The sequence below is a fragment of the Oncorhynchus mykiss genome, chromosome 27, assembly GCF_013265735.2.
Source record: "Oncorhynchus mykiss isolate Arlee chromosome 27, USDA_OmykA_1.1, whole genome shotgun sequence".
Classification (NCBI taxonomy): domain Eukaryota; kingdom Metazoa; phylum Chordata; class Actinopteri; order Salmoniformes; family Salmonidae; genus Oncorhynchus; species Oncorhynchus mykiss.
The window spans coordinates 40893865-40907723 of NC_048591.1; the positions used below are offsets into that span (position 1 = coordinate 40893865).

At 46.2% G+C, this 13859-nt stretch overlaps 1 pseudogene; it reads left to right on the forward strand.

The window, feature by feature from the left end:
- The first annotated feature begins 10649 nt into the window (after nucleotides 1-10649).
- LOC118944684 lies at nucleotides 10650-13449 on the forward strand (annotated as a pseudogene).
- The last annotated feature ends 410 nt before the right edge of the window (nucleotides 13450-13859 follow it).

Below are 13859 nucleotides of genomic sequence, written 5' to 3' on the forward strand. Positions count from 1 at the left end.
TGTGGTCTGGGTGTAGGTCCTCTTGGTGTGGGTTCTGTCGCTGCAGGTCCTTCGGGAGGGGGTCTTGCAGCTCTGGGAGGGTGTCTCGCTGGTCTGGGCGGGGTGTCCGTTTCTCTGTTGCTCCTGTATGAGGTGCAGGGACTACGGTTTAGGGTTATGTCCTTCAGGGTTCTGGCAAAAGTTGGGATTGCTGCCTTGTAGAGATGTACCTGGTCGTAAAGGCTGTTCAAGTCCATGGTGGAGTGGTGGGCAATTAGTCATAGATGTAACCCCTTCCATACCTTAAGGGAACATTTTGACATTTCCTGTATGGTTAGTGAGAAAGTCCATATTGCAAATGTACGGTCCCTTACTAGACGTCCGAAAACGTTTGTAAAATTCGCGGTCGGCGTCGGGACGTGAGGTAGGGCCGGACCTACCGGGAAGTCATCAAATGAATTTTGTCGGACATTCGGTTTCCGTTTTATAAAATAAACAAGTTTTGGACCATTTTTCCGCTATCCCGGAAATTCCCACAAGAGGGCATAAGGAATCATATGGCAATTGGACTAAACATCACAAATCACGACGGGGCCTTATCTCGAAAACGGAAAATATTTCGAAGCTGAAACTTGGTGAGCGTAGGTTTGGCATAATGAGCAGTTGGCCCCGAACAAGATGGCGTCTAGGTCTCAACGGTTTTTGAGTTATGGCCATTTTTCTGGGATTAAAGGTCCAAAATGGAAATAGAGAAATTATTTTTCCACTTCAGGTCAAAGTCAAGGAGCCTCCGGTGTCAATAAAAAAAGAACCAGCCATTTATCTATCGTCATTTAAGAGAAATGGTACAATGACAAATTGGTGATGTTCACAAATAGGCATTTTTTTTCAACAGTTACAGATCCAGTTGCAGGGTGTTCATACAAATCTTTTTAAAGTGTGCTGCGGAGCTCTGCGAGATTTCTGTGATTTTCTATGATTTTCTGAAATAACACACACATACTAAACCCTCCGTAAATAACTCAGTTCTTAACGTAAAGACTTAAAACTCAGGATTATGTAAAGGCATACCCCAATCAGGATATGAGTTTATTTATAGCTTCCTGTGCCAACCAGAAGTGCCTTAAATGGTGTCATAGTGGCTGTTTCCAAGGGTTAAAAAGGTCAGATCTTTTCAAAACTTCATGTGTGATTAGGCAACCCCCATAAACTGTAAGTCAGTCATTTCTCCCAGCAGATGTCAAAGAAAAGCTCTCACACACACACACACAGCAAGGATGGAGTGAAAAAGTGCGGTGCTTAAAGACACAGAGAGCAGGCAATGGCATTACCATAATCCCTAGGCCGTGCCGAGTTCAACGAGATATCCCGCTTGACCGTAGCTTGCTCGGTCTAGGCGCAGCGACCATTAGAATAGTAGGCCCAAAATTAAGCCTGCCCCACAATGTAATTTGCTTTTGGGTGACAGTGAGAGAACCGTTAGGGTGAGAAGAAAAATTCCACCACAGGAATGTTCCTAAGGTCCTCCCGATCTGTGCAAGTCTAACCTTGACCGTGTGGCATTAACGCTTAACAGTAAAACAGGGTTTTTTGATCTCACAGATTACAGTGACATTGCCTGCACCCCTAAATTCAACCTGAAGCCTATATGGGTTATGAATGCCGTATGAACCTGTCTTCGGTACCAGTCCATCAGGCCACTATGAGGTCTACCTGTGTTGATTCTAAGCTTCCTGGACCAACCGGAAGTGGTTAAAATCACCCTAAAAGTGTATATCCATACCCTGCCTGCAGTTTGACAGACATAGTACATTCAACCCTGTGTAAATCAGTCAATTCTTAACGTAAAGACTTAAAACTCAGGATTCTGTAAAAGCATACCCCAATGAGGATATGTGTTGACTTATAGTTTCCTGTGCCAACCAGAAGTGCCATAATTGGTGTCTCAGGGGCTGTTTCGAAGGGTTAAAAAAGTCAGATCTGTCCAAAACTTCATATATGTGATTAGGCAACCCCCATGAACTGTAAATCAGTCATTTTTCCCCAAAAAATTAAAAGGAAAAATAAATCACACTAAAACACAACTTGGAAGGAGGGACGTATTGGGGTGCATAGAGACACACAGTGGCTGCAATAGTTAGCTTTGTTCGAGCTAAAAAAGAACCGTCAGACCTAGAGTTCCGAAACTTTAGAAACCTGTTCTAGACCTCCGGTCGATGGTGCGTGGTGAGTTACGTGGCTCTAGAAGGTTCTCGGACCGAGAAACAGCCTCGTACATTTGCAATACCTTCAATTCATTTTGACCATTACGAAAATGACGACGTTTAGAAAAGTCTCAGAGACGCAAGGCTAGGTGCATTGAAACCGGCTCGGCCCATAGAGACGGACCCCAACGTTTATGTCCGATAGCTCGTTCAAGGACCCCGTAGCAAGGCATGGAAAAAAGTGGATTTTCAGCACCAATTAGGATTTTACTCGGGCACCGAAGGACCTATCGAGCCGAAACTCGGGGTTCGGGGTCGCCTCACATAGGCCTTCACATAATGTCCGAACTGGACCCGCAGCTAGAACGTAACTATGTGTTTTACCTTTTTATTATGTTTTAAACTGAAGGCGCTGTGAATTATGGGCCTGCTCTGACATATGTGATAGTTGGCTTCTAAATGAGTAGGAAAAAGTGGGTTTGGTGTCAATTGATATCAGTTTGGTGTCATAATGACATCTAATTGACTGATGGACACTGACTTGCTAGTTGACTTTTGTGCATTTGCAATATGTTTAAACGGAGAGGGACCATCACCAAAATGGCATTCTGAAATCAACACAAAAAATTGCATCACCATAGTCTCCAGACTGTGCCGAGTTCAACGAGCTATCCCGCTTGACCGTAGCTCGCTCGGTCTAAGCGCAGCGACCATTAGAAAAGTAGGCCCAAAATGAAGCCTGCCCCACAACGTCATTTGATTTTGGGTGACAGTGAGAGGACCATTAGGGTGAGAAGAAACATTTCACCACAGGAATGTTCCTAAGGTCCTCACGATCTGTGCAAGCCTAACCTTGACCGTGTGGCATTAACCCTTAACAGTAAAACAGGGTTTTTTGATCTCACAGATTACAGTGACATCTCTCCCCATAGGAATACATTGCCTGCACCCCTAAATTCAACCTGAAGCCTATATGGGTTATGAATGCCGTATGAACCTGTCTTCGGTACCAGTCCATCAGGCCACTATGAGGTCTACCTGTGTTGATTCTAAGCTTCCTGGACCAACCGGAAGTGGTTAAAATCACCCTAAAAGTGTTTACCCATACCCTGCCTGCAGTTTGATAGACATAGTGCATTCAACCCTGTGTAAATCAGTCAGTTCTTAACGTAAGGACTTAAAACTCAGGATTCTGTAAAAGCATACCCCAATGAGGATATGTGTTGATTTATAGCTTCCTGTGCCAACCGGAAGTGCCATAATTGGTGTCTCAGGGGCTGTTTCGAGGGGTTAAAAAAGTCTGATCTTTCCAAAACTTCATATGTGTGATTAGGCAACCCCCATGAACTGTAAATCAGTCATTTTTCCCCAAAAATTCAAAGGAAAAATAAATCACACTAAAACACAACTTGGAAGGAGGGACGTATTGGGGTGCGTATAGACAGACAGTGGCTGCAATAGTTAGCTTTGTTCGAGCTAAAAAAGAACCGTCAGAACTAGAGTTCCGTAACTTTAGAATCCTGTTCTCGACCTCATGTCGATAGTGTGTGGTGAGTTAGGTGGTTCTAGAAGGTTCTCGGACCGAGAAACAGCCTCGTACATTTGAAATACCTTCTATTCATTTTTGCATCACGAAAATGACGACATTTAGAAATGTCCCAGAGTCGCAAGACTAGGTGCATTGCGAACGTCTCGGCCCATATAGACAGATCCCAACGTTTCTGTCCGATAGCTCATTCAAGGACCCCGTAGTAAGTCATGGAAAATAGTGGATTTTCAGCACCAATTAGGGGTTTTCTTGGACACCAAATGACCTATCGAGCCAAAACTTGGTATTCGGGGTCGCCTCAGCTAGGCCAACACATAACATAAGAAATGGACCCGCAGCTAGAACGTAACTACGTGTTTTATGTTTTTTTAATGGTTTGAACCGAAGGCGTTGTAAATTTTGGGCCAGCTCTGAAGTATGTAATAGTTGGCTACTAAACGAGTTGGAAAAAGTGGGTTTGGTGTCAGTTTGTATCAGTTTGGTGTCAGAATGATATCTAATTGACTGATGGACTCTTGTCCACTTGACTCTTGTCCATTTGCAATATGTTTAAACAGTGAGGTACCATCACCAAAGTGACATTCTGAAATCAACCCTAACGAGCGATTGAGATGAACCAGAATCACTGCCCAGCCATCCCGAGTCCATCGGGCCAGTCAATTTCACATTCCTGCAGGATTTTTATAGCATGACAAATTCGTGATGGTACCTGCCCATTGAAACATATTGCAAATGCACAGTGACTTTGAAAAAGTAAGAAAACATAAACAAATGGACATAATGAAATCATGAAAACAATGCGTATCCATCGTCATATTTTAAACAGTCCATAAAGCACTCAGGACGGCCCCCATGGATAGAGGGCCGTAGTAGGGTACTCCCATAGCGGGCATGGACACTAGGAGTCCCGGTAAATGTATTTAAAACAGTATTTTAATTTTCGGGTTACCAGATGCACATTTCAGATCACCAGTTGCACGGAGGAAAATCACAATCTGCATCCATCGTCATATTTTAAACTGTCCATAAAGCACTCAGGACGGCCCCCATGGATAGAGGGACGTAGTAGGGTACTCCCATAGCGGGCATGGACAATAGGAGTCCCGGTAAATGCATTTACAACCAGATTTTTTATTTTTGGGTTACCAGTTGCACAACAATGCACGTGCATTTGCAATATGATTCTATAGTGAAAAAACATCACCAAAGTGACATTCTGAAATCAACCCTAACGAGCGATTGAGATGAACCAGAATCACTGCAAAGCCATCCCGAGTTCATCGGCCAGTCAATTTCACATTCCTGCAGGATTTTTATAGCATGACAAATTCGTGATGGTACCTGCCCATTGAACCATATTGCAAATGCACAGTGACTTTGAAAAAGTAAGAAAACATAAACAAATGGACATAATGAAATCACAATTTTTTTATTTTTGGGTTACCAGTTGCACAACAATGCACGTGCATTTGCAATATGATTCTATAGTGAAAAAACATCACCAAAGTGACACTCTGAAATCAACCCTAACGAGCGATTGAGATGAACCAGAATCACTGCAAAGCCATCCCGAGTTCATCGGGCCAGTCAATTTCACATTCCTGCAGGATTTTTATATCATGACAAATTCGTGATGGTAAATGCCCATTGAAACATATTGCAAATGCACGTGCATTTGCAATATGATTCTATAGTGAAAAAAACATCACCAAATGGACATGATGAAATCAACACAACGAGTGATGGAAATGAACAACTATCACTGCCCGACCATCCCGAGATCATCAGTTCAGTCAATTTTGGCCCCCCAAAAAATTGACTTTTGAGTTTGACTTGTGACTTCCTATGAATTCATATTGCAAATGGACAAAACATGTGCCTTATGCACAAGTAAAAAAAATAAAAAAAATGTGATAATACAAGTTGACAAAAGTATAGTTTGAGCAAAGTATAGTTTGAATTTTGAGCATGCCAAATTCGTACATGCCCATTGAACCATATTGCAAATGCACAGTGACTTTGCAAAAGTAAGAAAACATAAACAAATGGACATAATAAAATCACCATATTTTTATTTTTGGGTTACAAGTTGCACAACAATGCACGCGCATTTGCAATATGATTCTATAGTGAAAAAACATCACCAAATGGACATTCTGAAATCAACACTAACGAGCGATTGAGATGAACCAGAATCACTGCCGAGGTGCCAGACCCAGACCCGGTGCGAACACCGGGGCCTCACTGTGGTGACGGTCTGCGCTGGCTTTCTGGCGCAGCACGGCCTGCTGGAGGTGAACATGGGCTGCATCCCATGTCTCCTCCGCACGCCTGAACCAGGTGTCCACCGCAGGAACCTCGGTCTGACTCTGATGTCAAGGCACCAGAACCGGCTAGTACCCCAATACGCACTGGAAGGTGGAGAGGTTAGTGGAGGTGTGGAAGAGCGAGTTATGAGCCACCTCGCCCACTGACCCGGCTGATCCTGGCAATACGACCGCAGATACCTGCCCACATCCTGGTTCACTCTCTCCACCTGCCCATTACTCTCAAGATGAACCCCAGAGGAAAGGCTGATCGAGACCCCCAGAAGTTCCATGAATGCCTTCCAGACCCTGGAAGTGAACTGGGGACCTCGATCAGACAATATATCGTCAGACACCCTGTAGTGCTGAAAGACATGCTTAAACAAGGCCACCGCAGTCTGTAGGGCCGTAGGGCGACCGGGCAGAGGGAGGAGACGGCAGAACTTAGAGAACCGATCCACAACAACCAGGATTGTGGTCTTTCCCTGTGAGGGGGGAGATCCACCGACAGGTGCTTCCAAGGCTTCTGTGGAACGGGTAAGGGGTGTAGCTTCCCACTGGGCAGGTGCACGTAATGGCCAGGAGTATGGGAGTGGGATCCATGGGCCACTCCTCTGTGTCATACAGCTGGGACAGTGCGTCTGCCTTCACGTTCTGGGAACCTGGTCTGTTGGAAATGGAAAAAACAAAATGGGTGAAAAACATGACCCACCTTGCCTGGCGAGGGTTCAATCTCCTCGCTGCCTGGATATACTCCAGATTGCGGTGGTACATCCAGATGAGAAAAGTGTGTTTAGCCCCCTCAATGTCTCCACTCCTTCAGAAGGCACAGGGGCGGAGCTTCGTTGGTGTAGCCGAGCGCTGAGAGAGCACAGCTCCTATCCCAGCCTCGGACGCGTCCACCTCCACTATGAATGCCAAAGAGGGATCCGTAAGGGCCAGCATGGGAGCCGAGGTAAACAGAGCCCTCAGGTAACCAAAAGCTCTGTCCGCCTCAGCCGACCACTGCAAACGTACCGGACCCCCTTTCAGCAGTGAGGTAATGGGAGCCGCAACCTGACCAAAACCCTGGATAAACCACCGGTAGTAATTGGCAAACTCTAGGACCGCTGCACTTCTTTTACCGTAGTGGGAGTCGGCCAATTACACACGGCTGAAATGCAGTCACTCTCCATCTCCACCCCCGAGGTGGAAATGTGGTACCCTAGGAAGGAGACGGACTGCTGGAAGAACAGGCATTACTCAGCCTTGACGTACAGGTCATGCTCCAAAATTCAACCAAGCACCCTGAGCACCAGGAACACATGCTCAGCGCGTGTAGCGGAGTATAGAATGTCATCAATACACACCACTACACCCTGCCGGTGCAGGAACCTGAAAATCTCGTCTACAAAGGCTTGGAAGACTGATGGAGCATTCATCAACCTGTACGGCATGACGAGGTACTCATAATGCCCTGAGGTCGTACTGAACGCCGTCTTCCACTCGTCTCCCTCCCTGATACGCACCAGGTTGTAAGCACTCCTGATATCTACTTTGGTGAAGAAACGCACCCTGTGCATTGACTCAATCGCTGTGGCGATAAGTGGTAGCGGTTAACTGTACCTCATCGTGATCTGGTTTAGACCTCGATAGTCAATACACGGGCGCAGACCTCCCTCCTTCTTCTTCACAAAAAATAAACTTGAGGAGGCTGGTGAAGTGGAGGACCGAATTTACCCGTGACGCAGCGATTCGGAGACATATGTTTCCATAGCCGCCGTCTCCGCCTGTGACAGGGGATACACATGACTCCTGGGAAGTGCAGCGTCTACCAGGAGATTTATCGCACAATAGCCCCGTCGATGGGGTGGTAATTTAGTCGCCTTCATTTTGGAGACGGCGTGAGCCTAATCGGCATATTCAGGGGGAATGCGCACGGTGGAGACCTTGTCTGGTCTTTCCACCATAGTAGCACCTACGGAAATCCCTAACACCTCCCCCAGCACTCTCGTGACCACCCCGTGAGAGCACTCTGTTGCCGTAAAACAGTGAGGTCATGACAAGCTAACCAGGGTAGGCCTAGCACCATGGGAAACACTGGAGAGTCAATAAGGCGGAGACTGATTCTCTCCATGTGACCCCCCTGCGCCACCATATCCAGAGGAGCGGTGGCCTCCCTAATCAACCCTGACCCTAATGGTTGACTGTCTAAAGCGTGAACGGGGAAGGGCACAGCCACGGGAACAATGGGGATCCCTAAACTAAGGGCGAACGATCTGTCTATAAAATTCCCAGCCGCGCTTGAATCGACGAGTGTTTAATGCTGGGAATGCGGGGAAAACTCTGGAAAAGTAACATACAAAAACATGTGAGCAACAGAGGGCTCTCGGTGAGAATGGTGCCGGCTCACCTGGGATGACGCCAGAGTGCCCTACCTGCTGCCTCGATTCCCAGAGGAACCAACCCGGCACCGACCGGCAGTGTGACCTCTGCAGCCACAGATGGTTCACAAGACGGAACCTTCTCCTGTCTCCCTACGCACAGCACCTCCCAGCTCCATGGGCACAGAAGCGGTGGTGCTGGGGGATGGAACCGACAGAACTGAACGTCTGCGGGTAGCCAGCAGGTCATCCAGCCGAATGGACAGGTCCACCAGCTGGTTGAAGGTGAAGGTGGTGTCCCTGCAGGTCAACTCCCAGCGGACGTCCTCGTGCAAACTGCAACGATAGTGGTCGACCAGGGCCCTATTGTTCCTCCCCGCGCCGGGGGCCAGGGTCCGAAAATCCATGGCGAACTCCTGGGCGCTCCTCGTCCCCTGCCTCAGATGGAAGAGACGTTACCCGCCACTCTACCCTCGGGTCGAAGACTGCCCGGGAGCGGGGAGTGAAATCCTAGAAATTGTCCAGCGCCGCATCTCCTGCTCCCCACATGGCGTTGGCCCAATCCAAGGCTTTCCCAGAGAGGCACGTGACGAGGGCGGACACCTTTGTCTCGCCCTTCCCCTGGACAGAGAAGTCAGGCCTGAAGGAGCCGGGTGGATGGTTGCCAGGTAGAGGTCGAGCTGCAACAGGAAACCCTGGCAGCGTGCAGCCGTCCCATCATACTCCCTGTGAAGGGTGAGACGAATCCCACTGGGACCGGTTGAAGGGGGAGCGAGTAGTGGAGACCCCGGTTGTGCTGGCGGAGGTGCTGGAGGAACTCCCTCTCTCTCCCAGCGGTCTATGGTTTGGACAACGCGGTCCATGGCGCCACCGAAATGGTGGCGCATCGCCGCATGCCCCCGGATGCGATCCTCCACCCCTTTTCCAGGGGCACCTGCTTCTGCTGACTCATATGTTGAGGTGTGGGATGCTGTAGCGGGGTGAGTAATTTGCGGCAGAGAAGTCAGGTGCAGGAGAGCAGAACTGGGTAATAACCAGAGATGTATTAAGCAAAACCAACTGCATCCAGAACAACAAAGAAAATGGGCACAAAATAACCCGTTGTGCGCTCCCGGGGAATGTGCACAAGCACAATAAACAATCCCACACAAAGACATCGGGGGAACAGAGGGTTAAATCCACTACAAGTAAATGAGGGAATTGAAACCAGGTGTGTGAAAAAAACAAGACAAAACAAATGGAAAATGAAAAGTGGATCGACGAAGGCTAAAAGACCGGCGACGCCGACCGCCTTGCGCCCCCCGAACAAAGAGAGGACCCGAATTTGGCGGAAGTCGTGACACCATCATTCTGGCCAGGACCCTGGGGCCAGCCACTCTGTGTCTGTGGTCAGTCTCTCTCCACACAACCTGGAAGTGCAATGGCTAGAACAATTGCCATAAAACTTGAATTGATCATATTTCAGATAGTCTAGTATTTACTGAGACCATTTTTGAGGTTATTTAGTACTTCATAATAAACATATTGATGTCATTGTGTCCTTAGTCTCTCTCTCAACAACCAGGTTATATACTGAGTGGACAAAACTTTAGGAACACCTGCTCTTCCATGACATAGACTGACCAAGTGAATCCAAGTGAAAGCTAAGATCTGTTCTTGATGGCACTTCAATCAGTGTAGATGAAGGGGAGGAGACTGGTTAGAATGATTTAAAAAAATAAGCCTTGAGAAAATGTATACATGGATTGTGTATATTGGCCATTCAGAGGGTGAATGTGCAAGACAAAATATTGTGAACGTGGTATGGTAGTAGGTGCCAGGCACACCGGTTTGTGTCAAGAACTGCAGTGCTGCTGGGGTTTTCACGCTCAATAGTTACCCATGTGTATCAAGAATGAACCACCACCCAAAGGACATCCAGCCAACTTGAACAACTGTGGGAATCATTGGAGTCAACATGGACCAGCATCCCTGTGGAACGCTTTCGACACCTTGTAGAGTCCATGCCCCAACGAACTGAGTCTGTTTTGAGGGCAAAAGGGGATCCAATTTAAAGTGTTTCTAATATTTTGTACACTCATGGACCTGTGTCGGGGCTATCGCTGTAGAAAATGACTATGATCGTCGGGCCATAAAAGTATTTTTTAGTTTTACTTCGAATTTTAACTTTGACTTTATAAATTCTTGCTCAGTTTACAAAACAAATAAATGCAGAATTTAATTTACAGTCGTGTCCAAAAGTTTTGAGATGACACAAATATTAATTTTCACGAAGTCTGCTGCTCACCTTCGAATTCTCCACCCCTCTTGTCGTCCCGGAGATGTCCTGTTGAAGGAACTCTGGGAAACGGAGTTTGGGTGTAGCCCTGGAGCAGCACATGCCCTTGCACTTCTCTGCTCCCCTCTCCCCTTCCTCCAACACCCTCTGTGTCACTACCACACACCCCTCCTCCCACCTCCAGTTCCCCTCGTCCACGCCTGGCCTCTTGCAGTGGAGACGAGACTCTGGAGGGGATACAGAGCCCCTTCACAGAAACCTCCCAGCTGAGAATAACCTATAACGTGTACCTGGCTGTGTATGCTGCATTGAATTCGTCATGCCAATGTAATCCTTTTTGTTATTTAATATCATAAAAAATGCATGTCCACTTAATAGTCACTATTGGGATATGTTTTGAGTTATTACATCATATTAACAGTGTAATGGTCATGTTTGTGTCTCCTCTCCTCCAAGCTGTTGCAGCACCTGAACCAAGTTAACTTCACCACTCCACTTGGGGAGCCCTTCCACTTCAGGGGCGCGGACATCCCTGCTGTGTACGACCTTGTGTACTGGCAGGCCACACCCCAGGAGTCGCTCAAACTTGTCACAATTGGCTGTGTATTTTGGTCCAATCTCCTCATCAACCAATCAGCCATCCAGTGGAACACAGGATCTAATACGGTAAGAAAGACGATTTTTAAAACATGAAGTGAATGGTTTTGTTCAAATGAAATGATTTACATGGCATGTACAGGTGCCTGTGTCAGTGTGCAGTGACAGCTGTCCCCCAGACACCCGTGTAGCCAGGAGGAAGGGGGAGCCTGTCTGCTGCTTCGACTGCATCTCCTGTGCTGAGGGAGAGGTCAGCAACACCACAGGTCAGTCTACTGAATATCGGCCATCTCACATCACTGAGGCGTGTGGTTATTCCCACAGTCTGTTGTGTGTTAATGATTACTTAAAACTTCTTGATGCACCCATCCCGTTAGCGGGATCATTTACGTCAACATCAGCTGGATTGCAGCGCGCCAAATTAAAATTAAATTACTAAAAATAGTTCATTTTCATGAAATTGCAAGTGAAAGTGCAATATAACAAAACACAGCTTAGCTTGTTGTTAATCCACCTGGCGTGTCAGATTTCAATAAAGCTTTACGGCGAAAGCTATCCAAGCGTTTATGTAAGAACATCTCTCTCAGTAGACAAAATATTACAAAATGCTAGCCGCCAAGTAGATTGGTCACGAATGTCAGAAAAGCAATAAATTAAATCGCTTACCTTTGATGATCTTCGGATGTTTGCACTCACAATAAATGTTCCTTTTGTACCATAAAGATTATTTTTATATCCAAAATACTTCCATTGTTTGGAGCGTTATGTTCAGAAATCCATAGGCTCGAGCGATCACGACATCGCAGACGAAAATTCCAAATAGTATCCGTAATGTCCACAGAATCATGTCAAACATTTTTTATAATCAATCCTCAGGTTGTTTTTTCAATATATCATCGATAGTATATCAACCGGGACTTTAGCTTTGTCAATAAGAGAGAGAGACACAATGGCTGCTCCAAACTGTTGCGCAAGCAAAATTCTGGATACACTGACGCGATGTGATCTTTCTCGCTAATTTTTTACAAATAAAAGCCTGAAACTATGTCTAAAGTTCACAACATGGGGAAGCCATAGGAAAAGGAATCTGGTTGATATCCCTTTAAATGGAGGGAAGGCATTCAATGGAACATGGAGCATTCCAAATAGAGGCCACTTCCTGGTTGAATGTTCCTCAGGTTTTGTTCTGTTATCAGTTCTATTTTCAGTTCTGTTATACTCACAGACAATATTTGGACCGTTTTGGAAACTTTAGTCTTTTCTATCCTAATCTGAATTATATGCATATTCTAGATTCTGGGCCTGAGAAATAGGCAGTTAAATTTGGGTACATTTTTCATCCAAAAATCAAAATACTGCCCCCTACACTCAGCAGATTAAGACTTATTAGACTGAATGAGTAATGATGCTTTTCAATCATTATAGTAATGAGTTAAATCTCGCAGGCTCTATGCAATGTGACCACTGTCCTCTGGAGTTCTGGTCCAACAGCCATCGGACCGCCTGGTCCTTTGTCAGCTCGAGTTCCTCTCCTTCAACGACGTCATGGGCGTCACCCTGACCACTGTTGCCGTGTTGTGTTTGTGTTCTTTGTGTACCACCGCAACACCCCTCTGGTAAGACCTTTATTAAAGTGTTAAATGGGATCATATTGAGTATTCTAATACGGTACCATGTATGTGTAACCCTTCCAGGTGTGGGCAAACAACTCGGAGCTGAGCTTCCTGTTTCTAACTAATCAATAACTTATAAGACAAGTAAATTGTGTTTGTAATTGTGTTTGTAAACACAGGTGATCATTTGTGCAGTGTGGCTGTCCGTGAGCCCTCCCGTGCCTTACCGTGACCTAGGCCTCAAGGGGTCAAAAGTCATCCTCGAGTGTGAGGTTGGCTCTGTGGTCAGTTTCTCTCTGGTGCTGGGCTACATCGTCCTGCTGGCCTCCCTCTGTCTCCTCTTAGCCTTCCTGGCCAAGAAACTCCCAGACAACTTCAACGAGGACAAGCTCATCAACTTCAGCATGCTGATCTTCTGTGGTGTGTGGATTTCATTCGTCCCTGACTACGTCAGCTCTCCTGGTAGATACTTAGACGCTGTGGCGATATTCGACATCTTAGTTCCAGCTTTGGGTTACTGCTCTGCAACTTCGCTCCGAAGTGTTACATCATCTTCCTGAGACCAGAGAGAAACACCAAGAAACACATGATGTCCAATTAGAAACCACCAAGAAACACATGATGTCCAATTAGAAACCACCAAGAAACTCATGATGTCCAATTAGAAACAACCAAGAAACACATGATGTCCAATTAGAAACCACCAAGAAACACATGATGTCCAATTAGAAACCACCAAGAAACACATGATGTCCAATTAGAAACCACCAAGAAACATATGATGTCCAATTAGAAACCACCAAGAAACACATGATGTCCAATTAGAAACCACCAAGAAACATATGATGTCCAATTAGAAACCACCAAGAAACACATGATGTCCAAATAGAAACCACCAAGAAACACATGATGTCCAATTAGAACCACCAAGAAACACATGATGTCCAATTAGAAACCACCAAGAAACTCA